This window comes from Orcinus orca, chromosome 2 (assembly GCF_937001465.1).
Source record: "Orcinus orca chromosome 2, mOrcOrc1.1, whole genome shotgun sequence".
In the NCBI taxonomy this organism is placed as follows: domain Eukaryota; kingdom Metazoa; phylum Chordata; class Mammalia; order Artiodactyla; family Delphinidae; genus Orcinus; species Orcinus orca.
In genome coordinates, this window is record NC_064560.1 from 67,057,657 (window position 1) to 67,067,304 (window position 9,648).

Here is a 9,648-nt window from a genome sequence, read left to right on the forward strand (position 1 = left end):
TGGCAACCCAGCCACTGCACATCACAAACAGCACATATCTGAATGACAAATCCCTCCTGCTGATGGAGAGATGCCAAAATCTGCACTTGGCTTAGAGACCTTATCGAACAAAATGAGAAACTGTGTGGTTGACCGGGTGTCAGGCCTGAGTGTCAGGCCTGAGCCTCTGAGGTGGGAGACCCAAGTTCAGGACATCGGATCACCAGAGACATCAGGGCCCCACGAAATATCAATCAGTGAGAGTTCTCCCAGAGGTCTCCAGCTCAATACTAAGACACAGCTCACCTAACAGCCAGCAAGCTCCAGTGCTGGATGCCCCAAACCAAACAATTAGCAAGACAGGAACACAACCTCACCCATTAGCAGAGAGGCTGCCTAAAATAATGCTAAGTTTACAGACATGCTAAAACACTCCACCAGACACAGCTCTGCCCATTAGAAAGACAAGATCCAGACCCACCCACCTAAACACAGGCACCAGTCCCCTCCACCAGGAAGCATATATAAGCCACAGAAACAACTTCACCCACAGGGGGCAGACACCAAAAACACCGGGAACTACGAACTTTCAGCCTGTGAAAAGGAGACCACAAACACAGTAAGTTAAGCAAAATGAGAAGACAGAGAAATACACAGCAGATGAAAGAGCAAGATAAAAACCCACCAGAAGAAATAAATAAAGAGGAAATAGGCAGTCTACCTGAAAAATAATTCAGAGTAATGAGAGTAAAGATGATGCAAAATCTTGAAAACAGAATGGAGAAAATACAAGAAACATTCAACAAGGACGTAGAAGGACTGAAGAGCAAACAAACAATGATGAACAACACAATAAATAAAATTAAAAATTCTCTACAAGGAATCAATAGCAGAATAACTGAGGCAGAAGAATGGCTAAGTGACCTGGAAGATAAAATAGTGGAAATAACTACCACAGAGCAGAATAAAGAAAAAAGAATGAAGAGAATTGGGGACAGTCCCAGAGACATTTTGGGCAACATTAAATGCACCATCATTGGAATTATAGAGGTCCTAGAAGAAGAAGAGAAAAAGAAAGAGTCTGAGAAAATATTTGAAGAGATTATAGTCAAAAACTTCCCTAACATGGGACTGGAAATAGTCAATCAAGTCTAGGAAGTGCCAAGCACTTTATAGCAATACAATCCTACCTCAAGAAACAAGAAAAATCTCAAATAAACAACCTAAACTAGAACCTAAAGCAATTAGAGAAAGAAGAACCAAAATATCCCAAAGTTAGCAGAAGGAAAGGAATCATAAAGATCACATCAGAAATAAATGAAAAAGAAATGAAGGAAAAGATAGCAAAGATCAATAAAACTAAAAGCTGGTTCTTTGAGAAGATAAACAAAATTGATAAACCAATAGCCAGACTCATCAAGAAAAAAAGGGAGAAGACTCAAATCAACAGAATTAGAAATGGAAAAGGAGAAGTAACAACTGACACTGCAGAAATACAAGGGATCATGAGAGATTACTGCAAGCAACTCTATGCCAATAAAATGGAAAACCTGGATGAAATGGACAAATTCTTAGAAAAGCACAACCTTCTGAGACTGAATCAGGAAGAAATAGAAAATATTAACAGACCAATCACAAGCACTGCAATTGAAGCTGTGATTAAAAATCTTCCAACATGGACTTCCCTGGTGGCGCAGTGGTTGAGAGTCCGCCTGCCAATGCAGGGGGCAGGTGACACGGGTTCGTGCCCCAGTCCAGGAAGATCCCACATGTTGTGGAGCGGCTAGGCCCGTGAGCCATGGCCACTGAGCCTGCGCGTCTGGAGCCTGTGTTCTACAGCGGGAGATGCCACAACAGTGAGAGGCCCACGTACCACAAAAACAAACAAACAAAAAAATCTTCCAACAAACAAAAACCCAGGACCTGATGGCTTCACAGGCAAATTCTATCAAACATTTAGGGAAGAGCTGACACCTATTTTTCTCAAACTCTTCCAAAATATAGCAGAGGGAGGAACACTCCCAAATGCATTCTACGAGGCCACCATCACCCTGATACCAAAACCAGACAAAGATGTCACAAAAAAAGAAAATTACAGACCAATATCTCTCGTGAACATAGATGCAAAAATCCTCAACAGAATACTAGCAAACAAAATGCAACAGCATGTTAAAACACCATGATCAACTGGGATTTATTCCAGGAATGCAAGGATTCTTCAATATACGCATATCAATCAACGTGATACACCATATTAACAAATTGATGGATGAAAACCATATGATTATCTCAATAGATGCAGAAAAAGCTTAAACAAAATCCAACACCTATTTGTGATAAAAACTCTCCAGAAAGTAGGCATACAGGGAACTTAGCTCAACATAAAAAAGACCATATATGACAAACCCACAGTGAACATTGTTCTCAATGGTGAAAAACTGAAACCATTTCCTCTAAAATCAGGAAAAAAACAAGGTTCCCCACTCTCACCGTTATTATTTAACATAGTTTTGGAAGTTTTAGCCATAGCAGTCAGAGGAGAAAAAGAAATAAAAGAAATCGAAATCAGCAAAGAAGTAAAACTGTCTTTGTTTGCAGATGACATGATACTCTACATAGAGATTCCTAAGGATGCTACCAGAAAGATGCTACCAGAAAACTACTGGAGCTAATCAATGAATTTGGTAAAGTAGCAGGATACAAAGTTAATGCACAGAAACCTCTTACATTCCTATACACTAATGATGAAACATCTTAAAGGGAAATTAAAGAAAAACTCTCATTTACCATGCATCAAAAGACTAAAATACCTAGGAATAAACCTACAAAAGGAGACAAAAGACCTGGATGCAGAAAACTATAAGACACTCATGAAATAAATTAAAGACGGTGCAAAGAGATGGAGAGATATAACATGTTTTTGGATGGGAAGAATCAGTATTGTGAAAATGAGTATACCACCCAAAGCAATCTACAGATTCAATGCAATCCTTATCAAACTATCAATGGCATTTTTCACAGAACTAGAACAAAAAATTTTACAATTTGCATGGAAACACAAAAGACCCCAAATAGCCAAAGCAATCTTGGAAGGAAAAATGGAGCTGGAGGGATCAGGCTCTCTGATTTCAGACTATACTACAAAGCTGCAGTAATCAAGACAGTATGGTACTGGCACAAAAACAGAAAGATAGATCAATGGAACAGGATAGAAAGTCCAGAGATAAACCCACACAAATATGGTCACCTTATGTTTGATAAAGGAGGCAAGAATATACAATGGAGAAAAGACAGCCTCTTCAGTAAGTGGTGCTGGGAAACTGGACAGCTAAATGTAAAAGAATGAAATTAGAACACTTCCTAACACCATACACAAAAATAAACTTGAAATGGATTAAAGACCTAAATATAAGGCCAGACACTATAAAACTCTTAGAGGAAATCATAGGCAGAACACTCTATGACATAAATCACAGCAAGATTCTTTTTGACCCACCTCCTAGAGCAATGGAAATAAAATCAAAAATAAACAAATGGGACTTAATGAAACTTCAAAGCTTTTGCACAGCAAAGGAAACCATAAACAAGATGAAAAGGCAACCCTCAGAATGGGAGAAAATATTTGCAAATGAAACAACTGACAAAGGATTAATCTCCAAAATTTACAAGCAGCTCATGCAGCTCAATATCAAAAATAAAACAAAACAAAACAAAAAAACCCAACAACAACCAAATCCAAAAATGGGCAGAAGAACTAAACAGACATTTCTCCAAAGATGATATACAGATTGCCAACAAACACATGAAAAGTTGCTCAACATCAGTAATCATTAGAGAAATGCAAATCAAACCCACAATGAGATATCACCTCACACCAGTCAGAATGGCCATCAAATAATCTACAAACAATAGATGCTGGATAGGGTGTGGAAAAGGGAACCCTCTTACACTGTTGGTGGAGATGTAAATTGATAGAGCCACTATGGAGAACAGTATGGAGGTTCATTAAAAAACTAAAATTAGAACTACCAAAAGACCCAGCAATCCCACTCCTGAGTATATACCCTGAGAAAACCATAATTCAAAAACAGTCATGTACCACAATGTTCATTGCAGTACTATTTACAATAGCCAGGACATAGAAGCAACCTAAGTGTCCTTCAACCAATGAATGGATAAAGAAGATATTACATGTATATACAATGGAATATTAGTCAGCCATAAAAAGAAAAAAAATTGAGTTATTTGTAGTGAGGTGGATGGAGTTCGAGTCTGTCATACAGAGTGAGGTAAGTCAGAAAGAGGAAATCAAATACTGTATGCTAACACATATGTATGGAATCTAAAAAAAAAAAAAGTTCTGATGAACCTAGGGGCAGGACTGGAATAAAGATGCAGACGTAGAGAATGGACTTGAGGACATGGGGAGTGGGAAGTGTTATCTGGGACGAAGTGAGAGAGTTACATTGACATATATACACTACCAAATGTAAAATAGATAGCTAGTGGGAAACAGCTTCTTTGCACAGGGAGATCAGCTCAGTGCTTTGTGACCACCTACAGGGGTGGGATAGGGAGGGGGTAAGGAGATGCAAGCAGGAGGGGATATGGGGATATACGTATACATATATCTGATTCACTTTGTTATACAGCAGAAACTAACACAGCATTTTAAAACAATTATACTCCAATAAAGATGTTAAAAAAATGTTACCTAGCCATCTTAAAAAAAGAAAGAATCCATGTAATGCAAAAGGTGGCAGAAAAGGAGAAATGAATAAATCAACAAAAAAAATAGAATAGAAAACAAATAGCAAAAGGTTATATTTAAACTGAAATATATTAACATTTACCATAAACATAAACGAATTTAGCTTTCCAATTAAAAGTTACACATTATCAAACTAGCAAAAAAAAATAGACAAATGTGATAGAGTGTCATAAAGTACTAGTATAAAAATATTGTGTTAGTTAGGGAGATTAGGATATGATGCAGTGACAAACAGACCCAGAGTTTTAGTGGGTAACAAAGAAAAGTCTTATTTCTTGCTCACACAAAATCCTTTATGGATCTAGCTGTTTCTCTGTGACAACTATTTTTCATATGGCAGTTTGGCAAGCCAGGATATTGGAACTTCACTATGCTGGAGCTTCACCATCTGGAACATGTGACCCTAATTGATGTGGAAAGGAAAGAGAAGGTTGGAGAATCGCCAACCAGTCCTTAATTGCTTATACCTTCAAGTGACACAAAATATTTCCACTCACTTTTCACTGGCTAAAGCAAGTTGTGTAGCCATGTCTAACATCAAAGCCTGGAAAAGTAGTCTTTTATATTCATGGAAGGGGGGGATTTGGATATAATAATGAATATTAATAATGCCTACCTTATATGCACAGTCTTATGCTTGGGAGGCACTTAGGAAGTGGGGCCTAATATAGTATAGGTGCCTTCTAAAGAAAGGGAAAAGTAAATTCCAGACAGAAAGAACCACATGTGCCAAGGTATGAAGATGTTGGGATAATTGTTCTGTAGAAAGAGGGGTGGATGGAAGAATACCTAAACTGTAGCTAGGACATAGGCCATGAAGTGTCTCTTTAAATCAGGCAAATAGATGCTGGGTTTGCAGTTATCAAGAATATAAGAATATAAAGAATATAAAGGATTTTTACACCAAATTATTGGTCAGTAAGAAAACAATGATTCATAAAGTTCTTGAAGCAAATTAGAACCAGGGAAATAGTTTCCCAACTTGTAGAAACTTAGCAGAAGTTAGAGGAGCATGTGGAAAAAAGTGATCATCTATAGCGTAATTCTCAGACCTCAGAGTTCACACTTCACTCAGAAAGAAAAAAATCATTCTTGCTATCTTCTAGGGAGAAATACTTTTCATATTCTTTCCCCCCAACTAACACTGAATAAGTAGGATTGCTAGACTTAGTAATGTTTCCAACTTCTTTTTTCCTTTTGAAGATTTTCTAGGCATGGTAGGAGGCATCTCTGGCTCCTGCCAGGACCCAGGAGGGTTTCACTCCAGGACTGATTGGTGTAACATGTGAAGTGACTGGAGGGCAGATTGTGTTCTGCCTGCATGCTGCAAGTGCTCATTAAATGTTCAACACAAACAACATCAAAAGGGTGTTTTCTCTTTCATGCCATTGGTACAAATCTTGTGGACCAGATTGGAGATTTCAAGAGAATTCATCTAAGCTACACATGTTCTTTGGAAAGCAAAAAATATGCATGTAGCCAGGCATCTGAGCCAAAAGGACATATTTCTTTGGTTCTATTGCAGTTATTTCATAGATTCTTGTATTCTTTTCTTGAGGGGGAAGGTGATCAACAAATAGTACAGTAAAATCATAGAATGTTAGATTTTCAAAGAAACTTAATGTTTATCTGACCTGAATATCATTTTACAAATGGGAAAAATGATTTGCTTAAAAGTCACATAGCTGGTAAAACTAGCACTAGAACCAAGGTCTGTTCTCTTCCTTATGATCTTTCTTACGTTTTAGGGAAATTTTATTTTTAAATTAGTCACATAATTGTTATTATTAACTGTCCATACTACTTTGATTTACTCACATATTTACCTTTTTTTTTTTTTTTGGTTATTACTATTTCCTACATACCACTGCTAACTTCTCAGTTTAATTTCTACTGACCCAAGTATAATCCTTAAGTTGGAACTCTGTTAGGATCTGTTGATGAAAACTTTATCAAAGTGTGCCTTAAAGTATCTTTATTTCATATTAATCATTTAAAGATTGTTTAACTGAGTGTGGGATTTTGAATATAGAATTTTTATGTGAGTATAAAAGATTGATCTTTTGCTTTCAGAATTTAAAAAAACATTATTTCATTGCTGTCTGGTCTTTATTGTCACTAATGAGAAGACTGCTGTCATTGTAATTGTGCTCTTTTGTACAGAACTGTCTTTTCCCTTTGGTTATTTTTAAGATTTTATCCTGGGGCTCAAAAGTTTCTCTATTATGTGTTTAGATAAAGATGGGTTTTTTTTAATTATCTTCTAATTTACTTTTTTTTCTGTCAACTCTCACTTTCTGTTACTATTATTGGATATATGTTGAAATTTTCCATTCTCTCTTCCATATTTCTCTAAACTTTCACATATTCTGTTTCTTTATTTTCTTCCCAGTTCTAGCTTCCAGTTCCCTAATTCTCTCTTCAGCTGTGTCTAATATGTTATTTCATTCCTCTACTGAGCTTAATTTCAGTAACTATGCCTTCATTTTTAGAAACTTGATTTATTTCATTTTCTAATTTGCCTGATCATTTTTATTGTCTTGTTCTTTCACTGTAATTTTTCCTATTTTATCTCTTTAATAATTTTAAACATACTTATTTTGTTAATACCTTATTGTTCTATAAGTTTGGATTCTTGGGGTGCTAATTTTTCTTTTATCATACCTACATTCTTCCTGGTGGTTTGTTTCTTATTGTGGTTTTTAATTTTTCATTGAGCTCACTTTTAGTGAGGATTAATTCTATTGGAATTGAATGCAATTTTATTTGAGGAAATGTTGCTAAAAAGTGGTTCTACATTTGCTTGTGCCAGATACTCTGAGAGTCTTCCTGTTACATAATCAGTTTTATGTTGAGCTCTCAGCATTGGTATTCCTACACTATAGAAACTAAAATCTTTGGAAATGCAGAAAAATTCCACTTAGACTCTGTTCTAGAAGAGAATTAGAGCTAGGGAGGAAGGGTAGATGGGTCACTTGAAAAGGATATGTAGATCTACCAGATGCCATTTCTAGTTCTTTTGCATAGAGAACTGAGCTCATTAGTATCCAGCATGTTAATTTCTGAAAAATCTGGAGGGAAGACAGTCTCATCCTTGCCAAAATGTCTTCATTCCAACATCGGCAACAAGTAGCAGCTTGTATTCCAAAGCACACAGAGCTGAAAAAGCCATGTTCTGTACTTAACCCTCCCCAAATGTTCAAGCTGCTCTTCTCTTCGTTGAAACTGAGTGCACAAGACATTCATAAATATGGTTAGCATGTTAGAATGATAAGTTCTAATTTCCTGCTACACCTTATGTTGGCCTCTTGAAGGTTTCTTGGTTTACCTTGATTTCTTGATTTCTTACATTTGGTTTCTTGGTAGTACCTCTCAGGTGGGATTAGATGCAGGTATCTTATGGCTCCCATAGCAAGGGACTGATTTAAAAGTTGAAGGCTATGTTCTATTGGTACTTGTTTGACATTAAGAATGACAACAATAATTAACATTTATTAAGACTTCATATGGGCCAGTTACTTTATTAAGACTTCATATGGGCCACGTAAATGCTTTACATTTATTATGTCATTTAATCATTCCAAATCTCCTAGTTGCTCTCCTTTACAAACCAGAAAAATGTGACTTGAAGAGTTTAATAACTTGCATGTGGTCATGGACTTTTGGAATTTGGATCTGAGTTCAGGCAATCTGATTCCTGCTTCACACTCTTAAACTCAATGCATGTTGCTGCTACTGCTACTGTTACCTCTTATTCTAGCAATGTTCTATTGAGACAAAATTTTTAAAGCAATGAACAGCTATTTTCAGAGTCATATCAGCATTTATAAAACACATTAATGTTCTATAACCATTTCAATTTCAACATTTGTCCTATTTCCCCAAATGTCACTGACTGAGTATATGTATTTTTCAGATAGCACTTGCTCCTAGAGGCAGCTGAGAAGTCTTTTGTTTGTTATTGAGTCCTGAGTTTCAGTTTGAAAAATGGTTTCCATAAGGCTTCTCAGTTGTTGCAAAAATTTAAAATAATACTTAAGGGAAATAAGCACTGTGTTGGCAGCTGTTAGCTCTCCCAGTGTTTTCTGGGACAGAGTGACTAAATGATAAAGAATTAACTGCTTTTTTAGTCATTCAGCTTCCCCCAAATCTAAGCATCACCTCACCAATTTCCTCATGTTTTCTTCATCTGCTCAACTTTGTGCACTGCCTTGTGTGGTGGAAAATGATGTGCCAGGAACAGCAGCTGAGGCAACTCATAGCAAAAATAGTGTACTTTCCAGAGAATGATAGAAAAAAATGAAGTAAATTCCATTTTATAAAAATTAGGGTTTTTTTTCTATTGTAAAAGCACATGATTATTCAAGAAAATTTCGAAAATGTAGAAAAGAAAACTCTACTTCAGTTCTTTCAGCCAAGACAATCACTGTTAATAGAGTTAATCACTGTTAATAGAGTTGTGTATTTCCACCTTGTCTCTTTTATTTGTTTGGTTTTTATATTTTCTAGTTACTATCATACCATAGAATCAGATCTGTTTAGAGTTTTGTTTTGCCTAATATTATAACAAGTGTTTTTCCAGTTATTCCCTATATGAATACACACACACTGCCCATGTTTAGCATGGGGGTACAGTGGTAAACAAGATAAAAATGAAAAAAATCTAGGCAAGATAGACAGTAAACAAATAAATGTGAACTATAGTTTCAGGTAGTGACATGCATCTCTGCATTAAAACAACTGAAATGAGGTAAGGGGGTGAGGTGGGCTGGGTCAGATGGAAGGGCCAGGGAGGTGGCAGTTGAATGGAGGTTTGAGTGGACACAGAAAGCGAGGAGGGCAAGAGCCTTCCAGGAAGACTGAGGGAAAGTGCCAGGGCCTGGGGCAGGGACATGCTT